Source organism: Bombina bombina, chromosome 2 (genome assembly GCF_027579735.1).
Source record: "Bombina bombina isolate aBomBom1 chromosome 2, aBomBom1.pri, whole genome shotgun sequence".
NCBI lineage: Eukaryota > Metazoa > Chordata > Amphibia > Anura > Bombinatoridae > Bombina > Bombina bombina.
The window spans coordinates 1397866592-1397891572 of NC_069500.1; the positions used below are offsets into that span (position 1 = coordinate 1397866592).

Here is a 24981-nt window from a genome sequence, read left to right on the forward strand (position 1 = left end):
TGGAATGTGCAGGAGGCAGGCACAGATGGAATGTGCAGGAGGCAGGCACGGATGGAAAGTGCAGGAGGCAGGCACGGATGGAATGTGCAGGAGGCAGGCACGGATGGAATGTGCAGGAGGCAGGCACGGATGGAATGTGCAGGAGGCAGGCACGGATGGAACTTGCTGAAGGCAGGCAAGGATGGAATTTACTGGAGGCAAGCAAGGATGGAACTTGCTGGAGGCAGGCAAGGATGGAACTTGCTGGAGGCAGGTAAGGATGGAACTTGTTGGAGGCAGGCAAGGATGTAACTTGCTGGAGGCAGACAAGGATGGAACTTGCTGGAGGCAAGCAAGGATGGAACTTGCTGGAGGCAGGCAAGGATGGAACTTGCTGGAGGCAGGTAAGGATGGAACTTGCTGGAGGCAGGCAAGGATGGAACTTTCAGGAGGCAAGATAGGTACAAGAAATGGTCAACAACAAGCTGGCAGTAGAGGTAGAAAGGCAGAGTCCAAAAACAGGTACTGAAGAGGATTGTACGGAATCTGACTTAGATGGCTTAATGAGTAGAAGAGTTATAGAGCAGACTCTATATGGCATCGGACATTCCGATGCAAGTTGATGTCCCCTTCATTGTTATACTTGGTACTTTCCAACTTCTGCCTGGTTAAATCTATAATCATCACTTTCTCTGTAATAAAACAAATAGTCTTAAAATAGAAAGAGCTACATTCAGTTAGTAAAACACTGTCTATCACCAGTGATTTGGTTTAAGTGATGGAAAACTTCCGCCATTATATAAACAGATCCTGACAGTTATTGATATTTTAGATGGAGTTTAATTCATAAGTTGTAATGAAGATGGGCTGTAACTTGCTTTTGAATATAGATGTGAAACTCAAATTCCCCACGCTCCACTGCCCACTTCAAAAGTAAATTTTTATGTGAGCTAAAGGTTTGAATTGTTATCCAATCAGCGCTCTACCCATATGGCACTTTTGTTGTAGCTATAGCTCTGATTGGAGAACAATTCAAAACATTAACTCACAGAAACTGACTTTTGAAGTGTGTGGAAAAGTATTATAGCGGAACTTCATTACAACTGATGAATTAAACTCCATCTAAAATATCACTAACATTCCGGATCTGTTTATAAGGGGAAAGTTTACCATCACTATAAATATAAGGGTTTTGCAGTCAGTAGGCATGATCAGTATCTTAATATACATTTCTTAGCCTATAAATAAGTGTTTAAGCCCCACATAGGGGTTAAATAACATAGTACCCGCTCTGGATTGGCAATGCACTACTGGTCTGCAGCTGCACATGGCCCCTGACCCAAGCATGTGCAGCATGTGTGTGTGTAACCTTTTGTATACGATAAGAACATGCTCTAACTCTACCACAGTAACATGTCCCTTTAAGCATTTCAGATACATATTCTGTACACAATAGTGATACAACTGCACTAGACTTAATGTACAGAGATCATTTCTTGGGGTAGATTCAAAGACACCCGCGATGTTGCAGAGGGGTCGTGCTGTATTTATGGAACATTGCTAAACAAATCATTTTGAGTTTATCTTTAGTTCCTGTCATTAATATCTAGAGATGCCCGAGGAGCCCATGCAGTGCATGATAATATCTCACGCATCAAACCACTAACAACACAATAATGATACACGGGACATGTATGAAATGCACTTGCACATCGTATCACTATTTTAAAGCTGCCGAGGTTGTCTTGTTTTGCTTTCTGTTTAACCCCTTTCCAAAGTTAGGAAGTTCCATGCCGTCCTAACTGCACTGGGCTTTAGCACAGTTAGGACGGCAGGGAACGTTTTTGCCATTTGGACCGTAGCCAACAGCACTTCCTGAATTGGATCACGGCCTGGAGGCAGTGCCTAGTGTCATAGACACACCACCCTGAACTGATCCCAATGTTGAAATCTCACGATCACATGTTTTTCCTTTGTAGACAAATTAGGCCTGTCATAAAAGGGTTAAAGTGAAGGTCAATTTTAATGAATTAGTGCCCGGTTTTCCTATTAAAAACAAGGGCGCTTTAATTAATCAAAATTGACATTTCAAGAGTTTTCTTCAAAAACGTACCTTTTATCCTGCTGCTCCATCGATTCCCCCAGCCGTTGGAAGCCTCTGCTTACGTCAGAAATGACTAATCCGGCTTCCTCCAATCACAGCGTTCCCCCCCCAGGGGGATCATGGCCTAAAGGGAACGCCATGATTGGATGAAGCCGGAATCGTCATTTTGGACCCACAAAGAGGTCTTGTGACGGGCGGAGGAAGCTCTACAGTGGCTTTCAGGATTAAAAGGTAAGTTTTTGAAGACATTTTGATGAATTAAAGTGCCCTTGTTTTTAATAGGATTATTAAAAACTGGACACTAATTCGTCAAAATTGACCTTCACTTTAATGATTTTCTAGATTTGTTTTGTGCATATGTTAGTGTATACTGTTTTATAGAGGGAGGTGTTTAGTGTTACTTTGTTTTGTGCATATGTTAGTGTGTACTGTTTTATAGAGGGAGGTGTTTAGTGTTACTTTGTTTTGTGCATATGTTAGTGTGTACTGTTTTATAGATTGAGGTGTTTAGCGTTACTGTGTTTTGTGCATATGTTAATGTGTACTGTTTTATAGAGGGAGGTGTTTAGTGTTACTTTGTTTTGTGCATATGTTAGTGTGTACTGTTTTATAGAGGGAGGTGTTTAGTGTTACTTTGTTTTGTACACATGTTAGTGTATACTGTTTTATAGAGGGAGGTATTTAGTGTTACTGTGTTTTGTACATATGTTAGTGTTTATTGTTTTATAGAGGGTGGTGTTTAGTGTTACTTTGTTTTGTGCATATGTTAGTGTGTACTGTTTTATAGAGGGAGGTGTTTAGTGTTACTGTGTTTTGTGTATATGTTAGTGTGTACTGTTTTATAGAGGGAGGCGTTTAGTGTTACTGTATTTTGTGCATATGTTAGTGCGTACTGTTTTATAGAGGAAGGTGTTTAGTGTTACTGTGTTTTGTGCATATGTTAGTGTATACTGTTTTATAGAGGGAGGTGTTTAGTGTTACTGTGTTTTGTGTATATGTTAGTGTGTACTGTTTTATAGAGGGAGGTGTTTAGTGTTACTTTGTTTTGTGCATATGTTAGTGTGTACTGTTTTATAGAGGGAGGTGTTTAGTGTTACTGTGTTTTGTGCATATGTTAGTGTGTACTGTTTTATAGAGGGAGGTGTTTAGTGTTACTGTGTTTTGTGTATATGTTAGTGTGTACTGTTTTATAGAGGGAGGTGTTTAGTGTTACTGTGTTTTGTGCATATGTTAGTGTGTACTGTTTTATAGAGGGAGGTGTTTAGTGTTACTGTGTTTTGTGCATATGTTAGTGTGTACTGTTTTATAGAGGGAGGTGTTTAGTGTTACTGTGTTTTGTGCATATGTTAGTGTGTACTGTTTTATAGAGGGAGGTGTTTAGTGTTACTGTGTTTTGTGCATATGTTAGTGTGTACTGTTTTATAGAGGGAGGTGTTTAGTGTTACTTTGTTTTGTGCATATGTTAGTGTGTACTGTTTTATAGAGGGAGGTGTTTAGTGTTACTTTGTTTTGTGCATATGTTAGTGTGTACTGTTTTATAGAGGGAGGTGTTTAGTGTTACTGTGTTTTGTGTATATGTTAGTGTGTACTGTTTTATAGAGGGAGGTGTTTAGTGTTACTGTGTTTTGTGCATATGTTAGTGTGTACTGTTTTATAGAGGGAGGTGTTTAGTGTTACTGTGTTTTGTGCATATGTTAGTGTGTACTGTTTTATAGAGGGAGGTGTTTAGTGTTACTGTGTTTTGTGTATATGTTAGTGTGTACTGTTTTATAGAGGGAGGTGTTTAGTGTTACTTTGTTTTGTGCATATGTTAGTGTGTACTGTTTTATAGAGGGAGGTGTTTAGTGTTACTGTGTTTTGTGCATATGTTAGTGTGTACTGTTTTATAGAGGGAGGTGTTTAGTGTTACTGTGTTTTGTGTATATGTTAGTGTGTACTGTTTTATAGAGGGAGGTGTTTAGTGTTACTGTGTTTTGTGCATATGTTAGTGTGTACTGTTTTATAGAGGGAGGTGTTTAGTGTTACTGTGTTTTGTGCCTATGTTAGTGTGTACTGTTTTATAGAGGGAGGTGTTTAGTGTTACTGTGTTTTGTGCATATGTTAGTGTGTACTGTTTTATAGAGGGAGGTGTTTAGTGTTACTGTGTTTTGTGCCTATGTTAGTGTGTACTGTTTTATAGAGGGAGGTGTTTAGTGTTACTGTGTTTTGTGCATATGTTAGTGTGTACTGTTTTATAGAGGGAGGTGTTTAGTGTTACTGTGTTTTGTGTATATGTTAGTGTGTACTGTTTTATAGAGGGAGGTGTTTAGTGTTACTTTGTTTTGTGCATATGTTAGTGTGTACTGTTTTATAGAGGGAGGTGTTTAGTGTTACTGTGTTTTGTGCATATGTTAGTGTGTACTGTTTTATAGAGGGAGGTGTTTAGTGTTACTGTGTTTTGTGTATATGTTAGTGTGTACTGTTTTATAGAGGGAGGTGTTTAGTGTTACTGTGTTTTGTGCATATGTTAGTGTGTACTGTTTTATAGAGGGAGGTGTTTAGTGTTACTGTGTTTTGTGCATATGTTAGTGTGTACTGTTTTATAGAGGGAGGTGTTTAGTGTTACTGTGTTTTGTGCATATGTTAGTGTGTACTGTTTTATAGAGGGAGGTGTTTAGTGTTACTGTGTTTTGTGCATATGTTAGTGTGTACTGTTTTATAGAGGGAGGTGTTTAGTGTTACTTTGTTTTGTGCATATGTTAGTGTATACTGTTTTATAGAGGGAGGTGTTTAGTGTTACTTTGTTTTGTGCCTATGTTAGTGTGTACTGTTTTATAGAGGGAGGTGTTTAGTGTTACTGTGTTTTGTGTATATGTTAGTGTGTACTGTTTTATAGAGGGAGGTGTTTAGTGTTACTGTGTTTTGTGCCTATGTTAGTGTGTACTGTTTTATAGAGGGAGGTGTTTAGTGTTTCTGTGTTTTGTGCATATGTTAGTGTGTACTGTTTTATAGAGGGAGGTGTTTAGTGTTACTGTGTTTTGTGCATATGTTAGTGTGTACTGTTTTATAGAGGGAGGCGTTTAGTGTTACTGTGTTTTGTGCCTATGTTAGTGTGTACTGTTTTATAGAGGGAGTGGTTTAGTGTTACTGTGTTTTGTGTATATGTTAGTGTGTACTGTTTTATAGAGGGAGGTGTTTAGTGTTACTGTGTTTTGTGCACATGTTAGTGTGTACTGTTTTATAGAGGGAGGTGTTTAGTGTTACTTTGTTTTGTGCATATGTTAGTGTGTACTGTTTTATAGAGGGAGGTGTTTAGTGTTACTGTGTTTTGTGCATATGTTAGTGTGTACTGTTTTATAGAGGGAGGTGTTTAGTGTTACTGTGTTTTGTGCATATGTTAGTGTGTACTGTTTTATAGAGAGTGGTGTATAGTGTTACTGTGTTTTGTGCATATGTTAGTGTGTACTGTTTTATAGAGGGAGGTGTTTAGTGTTACTGTGTTTTGTGGATATGTTAGTGTGTACTGTTTTATAGAGGGAAGTGTTTAGTGTTACTCTGTTTTGTGTATATGTTAGTGTGTACTGTTTTATAGAGGGAGGTGTTTAGTGTTACTGTGTTTTGTGTATATGTTAGTGTGTACTGGTTTATAGAGGGAGGTGTTTAGTGTTACTGTGTTTTGTGCCTATGTTAGTGTGTAGTGTTTTATAGAGGGAGGTTTTTACTGTTACTTTGTTTTGTGCATATGTTAGTATGTACTGGTTTATAGAGGGTGGTGTTTAGTGTTACTGTGTTTTGTGTATATGTTAGTGTGTACTGTTTTATAGAGGGAGGTGTTTAGTGTTACTGTGTTTTGTGCCTATGTTAGTGTGTACTGTTTTATAGAGGGAGGTGTTTAGTGTTACTGTGTTTTGTGTATATGTTAGTGTGTACTGTTTTATAGACTGAGGTGTTTAGTGTTATTGTGTTTTGTGCCTATGTTAGTGTGTACTGTTTTATAGAGGGAGGTGTTTAGTGTTACTTTGTTTTGTGCCTATGTTATTGTGTAGTGTTTTATAGAGGGAGGTGTTTACTGTTACTTTGTTTTGTGCATATGTTAGTATGTACTGTTTTACAGAGGGTGGTGTTTAGTGTTACTGTGTTTTGTGTATATGTTATTGTGTACTGTTTTATAGAGGGAGGTGTTTAGTGTTACTGTGTTTTGTGCCTATGTTAGTGTGTACTGTTTTGTAGAGGGAGGTGTTTATTGTTACTGTGTTTTGTGTATATGTTAGTGTGTACTGTTTTATAGAGGGAGGTGTTTAGTGTTATTGTGTTTTGTGCATATGTTAGTGTGTACTGTTTTATAGAGGGAGGTGTTTAGTGTTACTTTGTTTTGTGCATATGTTAGTGTGTACTGTTTTATAGAGGGAGGTGTTTAGTGTTACTGTGTTTTGTGTATATGTTAGTGTGTACTGTTTAATAGAGGGAGGTGTTTAGTGTTACTTTGTTTTGTGCCTATGTTAGTGTGTACTGTTTTATAGAGGGAGGTGTTTAGTGTTACTGTGTTTTGTGCCTATGTTAGTGTGTACTGTTTTATAGAGGGAGGTGTATAGTGTTACTGTGTTTTGTGTATATGTTAGTGTGTACTGTTTTATAGAGGGAGGTGTTTAGTGTTACTGTGTTTTGTGCCTATGTTAGTGTGTACTGTTTTATAGAGGGAGGTGTTTACTGTTACTTTGTTTTGTGCATATGATAGTGTATACTGTTTTATAGAGGGAGGTGTTTAGTGTTACTTTGTTTTGTGCCTATGTTAGTGTGTACTGTTTTATAGAGGGAGGTGTTTAGTGTTACTGTGTTTTGTGCCTATGTTAGTGTGTACTGTTTTATAGAGGGAGTGGTTTAGTGTTACTGTGTTTTGTGTATATGTTAGTGTGTACTGTTTTATAGAGGGAGGTGTTTAGTGTTACTTTGTTTTGTGCATATGTTAGTGTGTAGTGTTTTATAGAGGGAGGTGTTTAGTGTTACTGTGTTTTGTGCATATGTTAGTGTGTACTGTTTTATAGAGGGAGGCGTTTAGTGTTACTGTGTTTTGTGCCTATGTTAGTGTGTACTGTTTTATAGAGGGAGTGGTTTAGTGTTACTGTGTTTTGTGTATATGTTAGTGTGTACTGTTTTATAGAGGGAGGTGTTTAGTGTTACTTTGTTTTGTGCATATGTTAGTGTGTAGTGTTTTATAGAGGGAGGTGTTTAGTGTTACTGTGTTTTGTGCATATGTTAATGTGTACTGTTTTATAGAGGGAGGTGTTTAGTGTTACTTTGTTTTGTGCATATGTTAGTGTGTAGTGTTTTATAGAGGGTGGTGTTTAGTGTTACTGTGTTTTGTGTATATGTTAGTGTGTACTGTTTTATAGAGGGAGGTGTTTAGTGTTACTGTGTTTTGTGCATATGTTAGTGTGTACTGTTTTATAGAGGGAGGTGTTTAGTGTTACTGTGTTTTGTGCATATGTTAATGTGTACTGTTTTATAGAGGGAGGGTGTTTAGTGTTACTTTGTTTTGTGCATATGTTAGTGTGTACTGTTTTATAGAGGGAGGTGTTTAGTGTTACTTTGTTTTGTGCATATGTTAGTGTGTACTGTTTTATAGAGGGAGGGTGTTTAGTGTTACTTTTTGTGTATATGTTAGTGTGTACTGTTCTATAGAGCTTAAGTTTTACCTTTAAACAGGTAACAGTTATTGTTTTTATGTTTTGAGTATTCAGGCTTTATGGCAGTTTTTGTGATGAGGTGGGAGACTGATTTTATAGGGGGGTCTTATATTGATTTAGGGGATTTAGATTTACAGGTTTTCTGGTGAGGCCTTAGCCCTACCCACATGTAAGACCTAGAGCTATAAGACCTATCTCTATCATTATATTTAACCGTAGCCTACTCTAACCCCATCACTTGAAGGTACCTACTACCTATAACTTTGAAGCACATAATTCTAAAATCTGAACATTAAAGGGACATTAAACACTAAATAAATGCTAGATAGAATGATTCATTCAAAGAAAAGATTAGTCAATGACTAACATGTAGATGTATTTTTTAAAGTTTCATTAGTTGTTTAAAAAGTGTCAAAATAAGTGTAAAGTTTTAGTGTCTATACAACACTGGGAGTTGCCATGCTGTAACTTATGTTACCTTCTCTGCTGTGGCCAATTAGGGTCAGTTATAAATAGGTCATTAGAGTGTGCAGCCAATGGTTGTGCTGGATTTAACAGTGTTCTACACTTCCATTTCTAACAGGAACTGAAAAGCTCACATTTTCAGAATGGAATTACAGGCAAAGAGGACAAAATAAATAATGAAAGTATATTGCAGAGCTGTTTTATATATACAATTTATCATTTTATATTACCATCTCAAAGTGTTTAATGTCCCTTTAAAGTAACAGAAACAAGTGTGTGATTGTGCAAAAGAGATTGCAGAAAAGAAATAGAAAACTAGAGAAGATTCTGTATGTGAGTTCTATCTGATTCTATTCAGCTAAACAGAACAATAGATGTTCCTCGGTTGTCTTTCGTGCAATACAGGGCACATTTACTTACCTACGCGTGAATAGACCTTCTGCTCGTGCTCAGCTGACAGCTCAGTAATAGATTCAGGTTCAGTCACAGCATCGGTGGGAAGATCTGTATCGTCATTCTAGATTTATATTAGATTTAAGTTAGTCATTGGTAGAAATGTACTTATTAAAATGATTTATCAATATATAAAATAGATATAACTTGTTAACTCATTGTTTTTTTTAAAGGGACATAGAACACAAAGGGCTAAATCACAAGTGGAACGCTATATATATCGCTTTCATGAAAGCAATATTATTGTTCCACTTTGTAATACCAGGGCACGAGAGCCTGCTTCCATAGGCGCCTATGGGAGCCTCGTTTTAATGCCATCACTGACGGTATCAGAACTTCAGCGCCAGCAAAGGGGGTAAGTTGCGCAGCAATGGCAGCAATCAAATATATATGTACATGCTGATATACATATATATTTATGTGTTAATAAGTGTATTTACACACATTAGCACACAAATATATATGTACATGCTGATATACATATATATTTATGTGTTAATAAGTGTATTTACACACATTAGCACACAAATATATATGTACATGCTGGTATACATATATATTTATGTGTATTTACACACATTAGCACACAAATATATATGTACATGCTGATATACATATATATTTATGTGTATTTACACACATTAGCACACAAATATATATGTACATGCTGATATACATATATATTTATGTGTTAATAAGTGTATTTACACACATAAGCACACAAATATATATGTACATGCTGGTATACATATATATTTATGTGTTAATAAGTGTATTTACACACATTAGCACACAAATATATATGTACATGCTGATATACATATATATTTATGTGTTAATAAGTGTATTTACACACATTAGCACACAAATATATATGTACATGCTGATATACATATATATTTAGGTGTTAATAAGTGTATTTACACACATTAGCACACAAATATATATGTACATGCTGATATACATATATATATTTATGTGTTAATAAGTGTATTTACACACATTAGCACACAAATATATATGTACATGCTGATATACATATATATTTATGTGTTAATAAGTGTATTTACACACATTAGCACACAAATATATATGTACATGCTGATATACATATATATTTATGTGTTAATAAGTGTATTTACACACATTAGCACACAAATATATATGTACATGCTGGTATACATATATATTTATGTGTTAATAAGTGTATTTACACACATAAGCACACAAATATATATGTACATGCTGGTATACATATATATTTATGTGTTAATGAGTGTATTTACACACATTAGCACATAAATATATATGTACATGCTGATATACATATATATTTATGTTTTAATATGTGTATTTACACATATTAGCACACAAATATATATGTACATGCTGGTATACATATATATTTATGTGTTAATAAGTGTATTTACACACATTAGCACACAAATATATATGTACATGCTGATATACATATATATTTATGTGTTAATAAGTGTATTTATACACATTAGCACACAAATATATATGTTCATGCTGATATACATATATATTTATGTGTTAATAAGTGTATTTACACACATTAGCACACAAATATATATGTTCATGCTGATATACATATATATTTATGTGTTAATAAGTGTATTTACACACATTAGCACACAAATATATATGTTCATGCTGATATACATATATATTTATGTGTATTTACACACATTAGCACACAAATATATATGTTCATGCTGATATACATATATATTTATGTGTATTTACACACATTAGTACACAAATATATATGTACATGCTGGTATACATATATATTTATGTGTTAATAAGTGTATTTACACATATTAGCACACAAATATATATGTACATGCTGATATACATATATATATTTATGTGTATTTACACACATTAGCACACAAATATATATGTACATGCTGATATACATATATATTTATGTGTATCTACACACATTAGCACACAAATATATATGTTCATGCTGATATACATATATATTTATGTGTATTTACACACATTAGCACACAAATATATATGTACATGCTGATATACATATATATTTATGTGTTAATAAGTGTATTTACACACATTAGCAAACAAATATATATGTACATGCTGGTATACATATATATTTATGTGTTAATATGTGTACTTACACACATTAGCACATAAATATATATGTACATGCTGGTATACATATATATTTATGTGTTAATATGTGTATTTACACACATTAGCACACAAATATATATGTTCATGCTGATATACATATATATTTATGTATATTTACAAACATTAGCACACAAATATATATGTACATGCTGGTATACATATATATTTATGTGTTAATATGTGTATTTACACACATTAGCACACAAATGTATATATACATGCTGGTATACATATATATTTATGTGTTAATATATGTATTTACACACATTAGCACAAAAATATATATGTTCATGCTGATATACATATATATTTATGTATATTTACACACATTAGCACACAAATATATATGTTCATGCTGAAAAACATATATATTTATGTGTGTTTACACACATTAACACACAAATATATATGTATATAAGCATGTACATATTTACTGGGAACACACAGTTCCCATTGACCGCAATGTAATGGCACTTTTCAGTGCCGTTGTTTTTCAAACACCCCACTCCGACCAACTTTACCTCCAAAATACTGCCGAGTGCAGTAATTTTAATAAAAATAAAGATGCTGTCATGACTCATCAACTATCAAAAGCAAATAAGTAAAATGCCTGGATTGTAAATGAGGATAAAATAATTAATTAGCTGATGAACACTGCACATTTTTATTTACACAATTTTGCTAAAAATTCAAAGCAATTATCACCTAAAAATGTTTTCCTTAAATAAGAAGCAAAGTCACTATAAAGTGTATTTGAGATAAAAAGGTACATTTACATAACAAACACATGACTAGATTACGAGTTTTGCGTTAGGCTTAAAAATCAGCGTTAGCCGGTCCTAACGCTGCTTTTTAATGCCCTCTGGTATTACGAGTCTTACAGGTACAGGTGTACCGTTCACTTTTTTGGCCAGACTTGGCAATACCGCAAATCCACTTACGTAAATTGCGTATCCTCTTTTAAAAGGGAATTGCATAGCGCCTGTATTACGAGTCTGCCAAAAAGTGAGCGGTAGACCCTCTCCTGACAAGACTGGTACCGCATTTTAAAGTTAGTAGTTAAGAGTTTAACACTACAAAGCCGTAGCATAAAACTCTTAATTAAAGTGCTAAAAAGTACACTAACACCCATAAACTACATATTTACCCCTAAACCGAGGCCCTCCCACATCGCAAACACTAAAAGAAAAATTTGAAGCCCTAATCTGCCGAACCGGACATCGCCGCCACTATAATACATATATTAACCCCTAAACCGCTGCATTTCCGCCTCGCAAACACTATTTAAATATTATTAACCCCTAATCTGCCGTCCCTAACATCGCCGCCACCTACCTACATTTATTAACCCCTAATCTGCCGCCCCCAACGTCGCCGCCACTATATTAAAGTTATTAACCCCTAAATCTAAGTCTAACCCTAACCCTAACACCCCCTAACTTAAATATAATTAAAAGAAATCTAACTAAAAATTCCTATCATTAACTAAATCATTCCTATTTAAAACTAAATACTGACCTGTAAAATAAACCCTAAGCTAGCTACAATATAACTAATAATTACATTGTATCTAGCTTCGGATTTATTTTTATTTTACAGGCAAGTTTGTATTATTTTAACTAGGTAGAATAGTTATTAAATAGTTATTAACTATTTACTAACTACCTAGCTAAAATAAATACAAATTTACCTGTGAAATAAAACCTAACCTAAGTTACAATTACACCTAACACTACACTATAATTAAATAACTAAATTAAATACAATTACTTAAATTAAATTAGCTAAAGTACACAAAAAAACAAACACTAAATTACAGAAAATAATAAACAAATTACAGAATTTTAAACTAATTACACCTAATCTAATAGCCCTATTAAAATAAAAAAGCCCCCCCTAAAAAAAAGAAACCCTAGCCTAAACTAAAATACCAAAAGCCCTTAAAAGGGCGTTTTGCGGGGAATTGGTCAGGGTGCCAGGAATCAGACTGAGACGAGAAGTGCAAAAATAATCACACCTTTATTAATATAAAAAAATAATAAAAAGTCCACAAGTCAAATAACAAGCCAGGAGTCAAAACCAGAGCTGGTAGTCAGACAAGCCGAGTCAGGAGCCAAAGCAAGTAGTCAGGCGAGCTGTAATCAGGAACCAGGAAGGACGTCAGACAGCCAGGTAATACACAGGAACTCTCACAAATAGGTCTGAGACAACGCAAAGGCAAAGCATACTGAACAGAGGCCCTTTTAATAATAATAAGTGATGACATCACAATTCTGAGACTGCATCCTGTCTCACATGGATGATGTACACCAGTCTGGCCATAAAAGGAATTGCAGGAAATAAGCAGCATCCCCCACAATGCACCAGAGTTCAGCAAGAGAGGTGAGTAAAATCACTTCCAGCAGCACATGGAAAACAAAACAGGAAAAAAACCTTGACAGCATTGCCCCAAAATAATCAGCTCATTTACCTGTAAAAAAAACCCCCAATAGTAAAACCCACCCCCCACACAAATTAAAGTACACAAAGAAACAAACACTAAATTACAGAAAATAATAAACAAATTACAGAAATTTAAACTAATTGTACCTAATCTAATAGCCCTATTAAAATAAAAATGCCCCCCCCCCAAAAAAAAAACCCTAGCCTAAACTAAACTACCAATAGCCCTTAAAAGGGCCTTTTGCAGGGCATTGCCCCAAAGTAATCAGCTCTTTTACCTGTAAAAAAAAATACAAACACCCCCCCTAACAGTAAAACCCACCACCCACACAACCAACCCCCCAAATAAAACCCTATCTAAAAAAACCCTATCTAAAAATACCTACCTTTTCTACCTTAATTCTGATTGGCTGATAGAATTCTATCAGCCAATCGGAATCTAAGGGACGCCATCTTGGATGACGTCACTTAAAGGTACCTTCATTCTGTGTTAGTCGTCGGATGAAGAGGATGCTCCGCGTCGGATGTCTTGAAGATGGACCCACTCCGCGCCGGATGGATGAAGATAGAGAATGCTGTCTGGATGAAGACTTCTGCCCGTCTGGAGGACCACTTCGCCCGGCTTGGATGAAGACCTCTCCCGGTAAGTCGATCTTCAGGGGGTTAGTGTTAGGTTTTTTTAAGGGTGTATTGGGTGGGTTTTATTTTTAGGTTAGGGACTTTGGGCGGCAAAAGAGCTAACTGCCCTTTTAAGGGCAATGCCTATCCAAATGCCCTTTTCAGGGCAATGGGGAGCTTAGGTTTTTTTAGATAGGGTTTTATTTGGGGGGTTGGTTGTGTGGGTGGTGGGTTTTACTGTTGGGGGGGTTGTTTGTATTTTTTTTTACACGTAAAAGAGCTGATTACTTTGGGGCAATGCCCCGAAAAAGGCCCTTTTAAGGGCTATTGGTAGTTTAGTTTAGGCTAGGGTTTTTTTTTATTTTTTGGGGGGGCTTTTTATTTTAATAGGGCTATTAGATTAGGTGTAATTAGTTTAAGTTTCTGTAATTTGTTTATTATTTTCTGTAATTTAGTGTTTGTTTTTGTGTACTTTAGCTAATTTATTTTAATTTAGGTAATTGTATTTGATTTAGTTAATTTATTTAATTATAGTGTAGTGTAAGTTGTTAGTGTAACTTAGGTTAGGTTTTATTTTACAGGTAAATCTGTATTTATTTTAGCTAGGTAGTTATTAAATAGTTATTAACTGTTTAGTAACTATTGAACCTAGTTAAAATAAATACAAACTTGCCTGTAAAATAAAAATAAACCCTAAGCTAGCTACAATGTAACTATTAGTTATATTGTAGCTAGCTCTGGGTTTATTTTATAGGTAAGTATTTAGTTTTAAATAGGAATAATTTAGTTAATAATTGTAATTTTATTTAGATGTATTTAAATTATATTTAGGTTAGTGGGTGTTAGGGTTAGGTTTAGACTTAGGTTTAGAGGTTAATAACTTTAATATAGTGGCGGCGACATTGGGGGCAGGCAGATTAGGGGTTTATAAGTAAAATGTAGGTGGCGGCGGTGTCTGGAGCAGCAGATTAGGGGTTAATAATATAATGTAGGTGTCGGTGATGTCGGGGGCGGCAGATTAGGGGTTAATAAGTGTAAAATTAGGGGGTTTTAGACTCGGGGTTCATGTTAGGGTGTTAGTTGTAAACATAACTTTTATTTCCCCATAGGAATCAATGGGGCTGCGTTACTGAGCTTTACGCTGCTTATTGGCAGTTAGATTTTTTTTTCAGCCGGCTCTCCCCATTGATTCCTATGGGGAAATCGTGCACGAGCACGTAACACCAGCTCACCGCTACTGTAAGCAGCGCTGGTATTACAGTGAGATGTGGAGCTAAATTTTGCTCAACGCTCATTTTTTGTCTTTTAACGATGGGTTTCTGAAAACTCGTTATACCAGCTCTGCAGGTAAGTGAGCGGTGAGTGAAACCTGCTCATTAGCACCGCACAGCCTCTAATGCAAAACTCGTAATCTAGGCGACAGACTTTATAATGTGTATGTGAGATTAAAGGGACATTTACATACCAAACACAGACTTTATAATGTGTATGTGAGATTAAAGGGACATTTACATACCAAACAACAGACTTTATAATGTGTATGTGAGATTAAAGGGACATTTACATACCAAACACAGACTTTATAATATGTATGTGAGATTAAAGGGACATTTACATACCAAACACAGATTTTATAATGTGTATGTGAGATTGAAGGGACATTTACATACCAAACAACAGACTTTATATAATGTGTATGTGAGATTAAAGGGACATTTACATACCAAACAACAGACTTTACAAATAATGTTTATGTGAGATTAAAGGGACATTTACATACCGAACACAGACTTTATAATGTGTATGTGAGATTAAAGGGACATTTACATACCAAACACAGACTTTATAATGTGTATGTGAGATTAAAGGGACATTTACATACCAAACACAGACTTTATAATGTGTATGTGAGATTAAAGGGACATTTACATACCAAACAACAGACTTTATAAATAATGTGTATGTGAGATTAAAGGGACATTTACATACCGAACACAGATTTTATAATATGTATGTGAGATTAAAGGGACATTTACATACCGAACACAGACTTTATAATGTGTATGTGAGATTAAAGGGACATTTTCACACCAAACACAGGCTTTATAATTTGTATCTGAGATTAAAGGGACATTTACATACCAAACACAGACTTTTTTAATGTATATGTGAGATTAAAGGGACATTTACATACCAAACACAGACTTTATTATAATGTGTATGTGAGATTAAAGGGACATTTACATACCAAACACAGACTTTATAATGTGTATGTGAGATTAAAGGGACATTTACATACCAAACACAGACTTTATAATGTGTATGTGAGATTAAAGGGACATTTACATACCAAACACAGACTTTATAATGTGTATGTGAGATTAAAGGGACATTTACATACCAAACACAGACTTTCTAATGTGTATGTGAGATTAAAGGGACATTTACATACCAAACAAAAGACTTTATAATGTGTATGTGAAATTAAAGGGACATTTACATATCAAACACAGACTTTATAATGTGCATGTGAGATTAAAGGGACATTTACATACCAAACACAGACTTTATAATGTGTATGTGAGATTAAAGGGACATTTACAAACGGCTAGATTACTAGTTTTGTTGGTAAAGCCGTGCGTTGCTAACAAGCCTTTTTTTTTCCGGCGCTGACTTTAAACTACGCTGGTATTACAAGTTTTCTGAATGGTTGCGTTAGACTCAGAAAAGTGAGCGTTGAGCAAATTTAGCTCCACTTCTCACTGTAATACCAGCGCTACTTACGTTAGCGGTAAGCTGGCTAAAACGTGCTTGTGCAAGATTTCCCCATAGGAAACAATGGGGCTGAGCCGGATGAAAAAACCCTAACACCTGCAAAAAATCAGCGTCCAGCTTCTAACGCAGCCCCATTGTTTCCTATGGGAAATACTTTCTAAGTCTACACCTAACACCCTAACATGAACCCGAGTCTAAACACCCCTAACCTTACACTTATTAACCCCTAATCTGCCGCCCTCTACATCCTCACCACCGACATTATATTATTAACCCCTAATCTGCTGCTCCGGACAAGGCCGCCACCTACATTATATATATTAACCCCTAATCTGAGGCCCCCAATGTCGCCGCCACCTACCTACAATTATTAACCCCTAATCTGCCGCCCCCCACGTCGCCGCTACTATATTAAATGTATTAACCCCTAAACCTAAGTCTAACCCTAACCCTAACACCCCCCTAACTTAAATCTATTTTAATAAATATAAATAAAATTACTATAATTAAATAAATTATTCCTATTTAAAACTAAATATTTACCTATAAAATAAACCCTAATATATATACAATATAACTAATAGTTATATTATAGCTATTTTAGGATTTATTTTTATTTTACAGGCAACTTTGTATTTATTTTAACTAGGTACAATTGTTATTAAATAGTTATTAACTATTTAATAACTACCTAGCTAAAATAAATACAAATATACATGTAAACTTAACCCTAACCTAAGTTACAATTACACCTAACACTACTCTATAATAAAATGAATTACCTAAATTAAATTAAACTAATTACAATTAAATAAAATAAACTAAATTACGAAAAAAAAACCCACTAAATTACAGAAAATAAAAAAGAAATTACAATATTTTAAACTAATTACACCTAATCTAATCCCCCTAATAAAATAAAAAAGCCACCCAAAATAATAAAATTCCCTACCCTATACTAAATTACAAATAGCCCTTAAAAGGGCTTTTTGCGGGGCATTGCCCCAAAGTAATCAGCTCTTTTACCCGTCCTTAAAAGGGCTTTTTGCGGGGCATTGCCCCAAAGTAATCAGCTCTTTTACCTGTAAAAAAAAATTACAATACCCCCCCAACATTAAAACCCAGCACCCACATACCCCTACTCTAAAACCCACCCAAACCCCCCTTAAAAAAACCTAACACTAGCCCCCTGAAGATCACCCTACCTTGAGCCGTCTTCACCCAGCCGGGCCGAAGTCTTCATCCAATCCGGGCGATGTGGTCCTCCATCCGGCAAAAGTCTTCATCCGATCGGGCAGAAGAGGTCTTCCATCCGGCAAAAGTCTTCATCCAAGCGGCATCTTCTTTCTTCATCCTTCCGGAGCGGAGCGGCAGCATCTTGAAGACCTTCGACGTGGAACATCCTTCCTGGCCGACAGACTAACGACGAATGACGGTTCCTTTAAATGACGTCATCCAAGATGGCGTCCCTCGAATTCCGATTGGCTGATAGGATTCTATCAGCCAATCGGAATTAAGGTAGGAAAAATCCGATTGGCTGATTCAATCAGCCAGTCGGATTGACCTCGCATTCTATTGGCTGTTCCGATCAGCCAATAGAATGCGAGGTCAATCCGATTGGCTGATTGGCAGATTAGGGGTTAATAAAATTTATTATAGTGTTTTTGCGAGGCTGGAGTGCGGCGGTTTAGGGGTTAATACATTTAGTATATTGGCGGCGATGTCCAGTCAGCAGATTGGGGTTAAAAAAATTTATTATAGTGTTTGCGATGTGGGGGGGGGGCTCTGTTTAGGGGTTACTAAGTAGTTTATGGGTGTTAGTGTACTTTTTAGCACTTTAGTTAAGAGTTTTATGTTCCGGCGTTAGCCCATAAAACTCTTAACTACTGACTTTTAAATGCGGTAGGAGTCTTGACAGGAGAGGGTGTACCGCTCACTTCTTCCAAGACTCGTAATACCGGCGTTAGGAAAATCCCATTAAAAAGATAGGATACGCAATTGACGTAAGGGGATTTGCGGTAGCCAAAAGTTCCGGAAGAAAAGTGAGCGGTACACCTGTACCTGCCAGACTCGTAATAGCAGCGGGCGTTAAAAAGCAGCATTGAGACCTCTCAATGATGCTTTTTAAGGCTAATGCAGAACTCTTAATCTAGGCGATAGCAAGCACAGACACAATAAAGTTTATTTTAGATTAAAGGGACATTTAACACTTTGAGATTGTAATATAAAATGTTTAATTATATCTAGTAAAATAAAACCTATAAATAGTTACATAAAACTTTGCAATAAACTTCCATTATTTATTTTGCCTCTTTCCATTTAATTTAACTACATTGTGGGCTTTTCAATTGCTATTAAAAGTGGAAGTGCAGACACCAGACTTAACACTGCTATACGGCACACATTCATTGGTTGTACACTCTAGTGAAACATTTATAACTGTCCCTGATTGGCCAGCAGAGGACAACTATGTTAAAACATGGCCGCACCCTACACCTTCTACTCAAATCCCCACAGAACATACTCCCGCATTGATTATATTTTTGTTGACCAACTCCTATACGAATTGGTCAGTGATGTTGATATAACATCAACCACCTGGTCTGACCACGCCATGGTCTCTTTAAATTTAAGATGGTCAGAATCTCCTCTATCACCTTTTGTCTGGAGACTCGATGAGTCCCTACTTAAAAACAATGCCCTAACCAAACAGCTTGCAGAAACAATTGAGGAATATTTCAGACTTAACAATACAGAAAATATTTCTCCCCACACCCTATGGGAGGCCCATAAAACTGTGATGAGAGGCGAACTTATCAAGCATAAGGCCAGACAAAGAAAACAATATAGAATTAGCCAGGATAACATCCTACAGTCCATACGCACATTGGAGAGGCAGAACCAGGAAGCCCCTTGGGATACCTCTCTTTCCACTCAACTCAGACAGTATTGGAATGAACTGAATCAACTGCTTTACGCAGAAGCTCAGACCAGAGCATTATTTCTTAAGAAACTTCACTTAGCCAGATCAAACAAAATAGGCCCGTCACTCGCTAGAACCCTCAAGGAACGTAAACTTAATTCATATGTCCATAAAATACTAGATGAGTCAGGGAATCAAGCGGTAAGTAACCTGTCGATTGTTGATAAATTCCAGAAGTACTATAGCAACCTTTACAACCTACCCCCACCACATTTAGCAAATGCCCCTCTAGCTACTGAACAATATATCGCTGCTGCCAAACTCCCAAGCATGCCTAAAGAAATTGCCGAGACAGTAGATAATCCCATTTCACCCCAGGAGGTATTGGCAGCCATAAAATCATTGCCCTCCCACAAAAGCCCAGGTCCAGATGGCTTTTCCAATATGTACTACAAGCAATTTAGAAATTTATTAACTCCTCATTTGACATCCTTATTCCAATCCATCGACGAAGGTACACAATGGTCCAAGAGCTTTCTTGAGGCACATATCTCAGTGATACCCAAACCCGGTAAAGACCCCACATTAGTGAGTAATTATAGACCAATATCCCTGTTGAATTCAGATCTGGAAATATACGCCAAAATCAATCAAATTCTCCCACAAATTATCCATGCCGACCAATCAGGCTTTATACCAAAAAGGGAGGCCCGAGACAATACCATCAGAGTCTTGCAGCTGATTGAACAGTCCAACCGGTCTGGCATTCCCTCTATATTAATCTCTACAGATGCTGAAAAAGCGTTCGACCGGCTGGACTGGAACTTTCTGAAACACAGCCTGACGGCTTTCGGTTTTGGCCCTATTATGAAACAAAGAATCTTTAGTTTATACACTCTCCCCACAGCAAAGGTTCGGGCGAATGGAACCTTATCAGATAGCTTCAACATACAAAATGGTACGAGACAGGGATGCCCCCTGTCTCCTCTCCTATTTGCTATCTCTATAGAAGTACTAGCGTCCCACGTTAGGAACAACCCCATGATAACTGGTTTACAATTAGGCACCAACACGTACAAACTCACTCTCTATGCCGATGACGTCCTCACCCTGCTCACTCACCTATCTGAATCCCTGCCCCATTTACTCGAGGAGTTTGAAATGTTCGGGAAACACTCTAATTTTTCAATAAACACTCAGAAATCGGAAATCCTCAATATTAATATGCGGAGAGGAGATTTTGAAGCCCTTCAGTCCCACTGCCAATACAGGCTCTTACATGACAAAATTAAATACCTAGGAATATATATAACACCATCTGTAGATAAAATATTTAAATACAACTACTTGCCCCTCTTAAAAAAGATTAGAAAGGACTTTGATACCTGGCAAAAAAAAAACTATATCCTGGTGGGGCAGGATTCAATCGGTCAAGATGACCACCCTTTCCCAGATCCTATATACCCTCCAAGCTGCCCTGATACATTTACCTGAATCATATTTGACTCAACTTCAATCGTTAATAAACACATTTATTTGGGGGAGCATCAAACCCTGTATCAGCAAAAGAGTCCTTATTAAGCCACTAGGGGAGGGGGGCATGGGGGTCCCCTTTATCTCTCAATATTACAAAGCAGTGACACTGCAAAGGGTGTGGGAGTGGCATGACCGCTCCTCAACAAAGACTTGGGCTTATATCGACTCACACTTATTAGACACTGCTTTCATAGGCCCACTTTGCAGGATCAAACACAATTTTAGACCCACACACGCTAGGACTTCACTGATGCACTCACATATCTTTGGGACGTGGGACTCAATTAGGACCAAAAATAAGGGAATATCTACATTTGTCTCACCAATGACCCCAGTGCCAATAAACGTGGAATTTAGTGGTGGGATAATCCACTCTGAGCCAGGTCACATAGATATAAACCAGACGATCCCATTTAAATGCCTGACTGACAGGGGAACCCTGAAACTTAGATCACAACTAAAAGACACTAAAGCGGGGGGTTTCTCTCATTGGTTAAAACATGCACAATTGTCTTACCTGCTGAGTTCCTCACCCCATAAGCGGGATCTTCTGAGAGAACTGTCACGTTTTGAGCGCTTTTGCTATGATGGGACAGTACTCAGGGGATCACTATCGATTGTCAAACAATTACTAGATGCCACCCTCAAATTGCCCCCTTCATCATATGACTCCCTTTGGCAGGAGGACCTGGGTCTCCCTGTATCTAAAGAGCAATGGGACAACATATTTTACCACTCCTCCAAATCATCATCCTCCCCCAGGATTTTGGAAATGAATCACAAAATCTTGTACCGCTGGTACCTTACCCCAGATAGGCTTAAACGAACTTACCCCAATACTAATGCGACCTGTTGGAGGGGTTGTGGGTCTCCTGGCACGATGGCTCACATCTGGTGGCACTGCCCTAAGTTGCTTTCCTTTTGGAGAGACATAACGAAGTACTTGAAACATGCCCTAGGAGACCAGTTCTGCCTGTCACCTTTGACCGGATAAAGGGTGTAAAATTAGATAGAAACTCCTCCAATATTGTTTAAACAGCGCCAGACTGCTAATAGCCCGCAAGTGGAAATCCTTAGATGCGCCTACCGTGCAGGACTGGCTACACAACACATCTGAACTTCTCTCAGTAGAGGAATATTCCTATTACAAAAATGGCTGCCTGCCGCTATATCATAACATCCAGTTTTATTGGGATTCTCTCCTCCACTCACAAATTGTCTTAGATAATTAAGCCAAGATTGACGAATGTTCTTAGCCTAGCCGGACCTCCACCCCCCCCCTCCCCTCTCTCACCCCTCTCCCACCCTCTCCTCCCCCCCCCTACTACCCCTCCCTTTTCTTCTCTAACTTTTTGCAATAGCTGCAATGGACGTTAGATAATTTTATTTTAGTTTGTTTTTTCTTTTTTGATTATGTTGTTATAATCTTCTCTTAACTTGTAGTTTCAAAGGTATGATGTGAATACCTATTTAGATTGAATGCATGCCTTATGATAGTCGAATAAACATAGGGCCTAACCGCCTGTAAAACAACAGACTTTCCTTTCTTTATTCTTCACAAATTCATTTATTGATATGCGGCATGACATTCTGTACTGTGTTTATTTTATTTGAATAAAGCTTTTTTTGAAATTAAAAAAAAAACAAACAAAAAAAAAAAAAACATGGCCGCACCCATTGCTTTATAGGCGCCTAACATTTAAAAATGTTTTTTGTTCAATATTTAACTAATATAATTACAAAAAATACACCTGCATAATATTCTCAGACTAATCTCTGCTTTGAATACATTTGTATATCTATGATTTATTTAATGTCCTTTTAAATCAGTAAACTTTGAGTTAAATATCTACACTTTATAGCCTGTAAAGGTCTCACCTGTTTGTCGTGAGTTGTGTTTTCAGACCCATTGCTACTGTATGCGATGGAAACATTCTCTAGCTTGGTTGTGGGATCCTTAATTAAACCTGCTGTATGAGCAAAGGGCACTTTGTCTAGCATGGTTTCTTGTTCATTCAGACCACTTGTCTTACAAGGGGCATCTGCTTTCATGGTGATGTCACTTTGTTCTGCAGTATTAAGCGCACTCACTTGAGATCTCTTAAAGTGTGTTTGAATTTCATGAAGATATTGAATTACCATGAATTTGTTTGGCAGAACAAAGGCATCTAAATCTGGTGGTTCCAGTAACTGTGGTATACCTAGTCTGGCAAAGCCATCATATGCCTTAAAAAGAGAAATAAAAGAGCCATAAATATTCACGTTTTAACTTTATATAGTAAATTGTAAGAAGCATAACCTCCCTTCCATGCTCTATGAATTGCTGTATAAAAACCTTATTTTGGAAGGGTGTTTGACTTTTTTTGTTCATTTAAATAACTAAATGCCTAGCCAATCAATAAAAAAGAACTAAGTTATACACACAACATTTACACATCATCAGTACAGTTTGGCAAACAAGGGTCGGTCACAGTCCAGAGCTAATTAAATTATTTATCTGAAAAAGCCTTATTGGGGAATGTACATTGGATTGGACTTTGGGACATTTTTGTCACATAGCGGACAGTATTTTGTTGTACTGTTTGAATTCTGCATATGTTACACACCAATGCTCAGCCATAAGCGCCAACTCCATAATGGTAGATAGGAAGCCCATTTAGCCTGAGCACATTGTACTTCTTACAATAAGTGAGATACTTCATCAGCGTTGGTATAAAGATTAAGCCAGCCTGGATTATAGTCAAAGTTATATCAAGGAAGTGATAAAAGCAAAATGTATGCTTACCTGATAAATGTATTTATTTCTTGACACAGTGAGTCCACAGATCATCTATAATTACTGTTGGGAATATCACTCCTGGCGAGCAGGAGGAGGCAAAGAGCACCCCAGCAAAGCTGTTAAATATCACTCCCTTACCCACAATCCCCAGTCATTCGACCAAAGGGAAAGGAGAGAAAGGAGTAACATAAGGTGCAGAGGTGCCTGAGGTTTATATAAAAAAAGAACTGTCTGAAAATACAGGGTGGGCCGTGGAGTCACCATGTCAAGAAAGAAAGAAATTTATCAGGTAAGCATAAATTTGTTTTCTTTCTAATGACACGGTGAGCCCACCGATCATCTATAATTACTGTTGGCAATCAAGACCCAAGCTAGGACACAGATGATAAGGGAGGGACAAGACAGGTAACCTAAACAGAAGGCACGACTGCTTGAAGAACCTTTCTCCCAAAAGAAGCCCCAGCCGAGGCAAAAATATTGAATTTATAGAATTTGGAAAAAGTGTGCAAAGATGACCAAGTTGCAGCCTTGGCAATCTGCTCCACAGAAGCTTCATTTTTGAAAGCCTAGGAAGAAGAAACAGCCCTCATGGAATGAGCTGTGATTTTCTCAGGAGGTTGCTGTCCAGCAGTCTCATATGCCAAGTGAATAACACTTCTCAGCCAAAGGGAAAGAGAAGTAGCCGTAGCTTTCTGACCCTTGCGTTTCCCCCCCAAAAAATGCAGAAGACTGACGAAAGTACTTAGTTGCTTGCAAATAAAATTTTAGTGCACGCACAACATCCAGATTATGTAACAAACATTCTTTGTGAGAAGAAGGATTAGGACACAAAGACGGTACAACAATTTCCTGATTTATATTCTTGACCAAAACAACCTTGGGCAGGAAACCAAACTTAGTATGCAGAACCACCTTATCAGAATGGAATATAAGAAAAGGGGAATCAAACTGTAAAGCATGGAGTTCAGAAACCCTCCGAGCAGAAGAAATAGCAACAAGAAACAAAACTTTCCAAGTCAACAACTTAATATCTAAAGAATGCATAGGCTCAAAT

The 24981-nt window shown here is 36.8% G+C and overlaps 1 long non-coding RNA gene across 1 annotated transcript; it reads right to left on the minus strand.

Annotated features, from left to right (window-relative positions):
- Nucleotides 1-588: 588 nt before the first annotated feature.
- LOC128648321 (uncharacterized) lies at nt 589-23063 on the minus strand. Its single transcript, XR_008400577.1, has 3 exons — nt 23027-23063; nt 8632-8728; nt 589-671 (listed from the first exon to the last, which is right to left on the minus strand). It is a non-coding gene; the product is annotated as an uncharacterized LOC128648321 (long non-coding RNA).
- Nucleotides 23064-24981: the final 1918 nt, after the last annotated feature.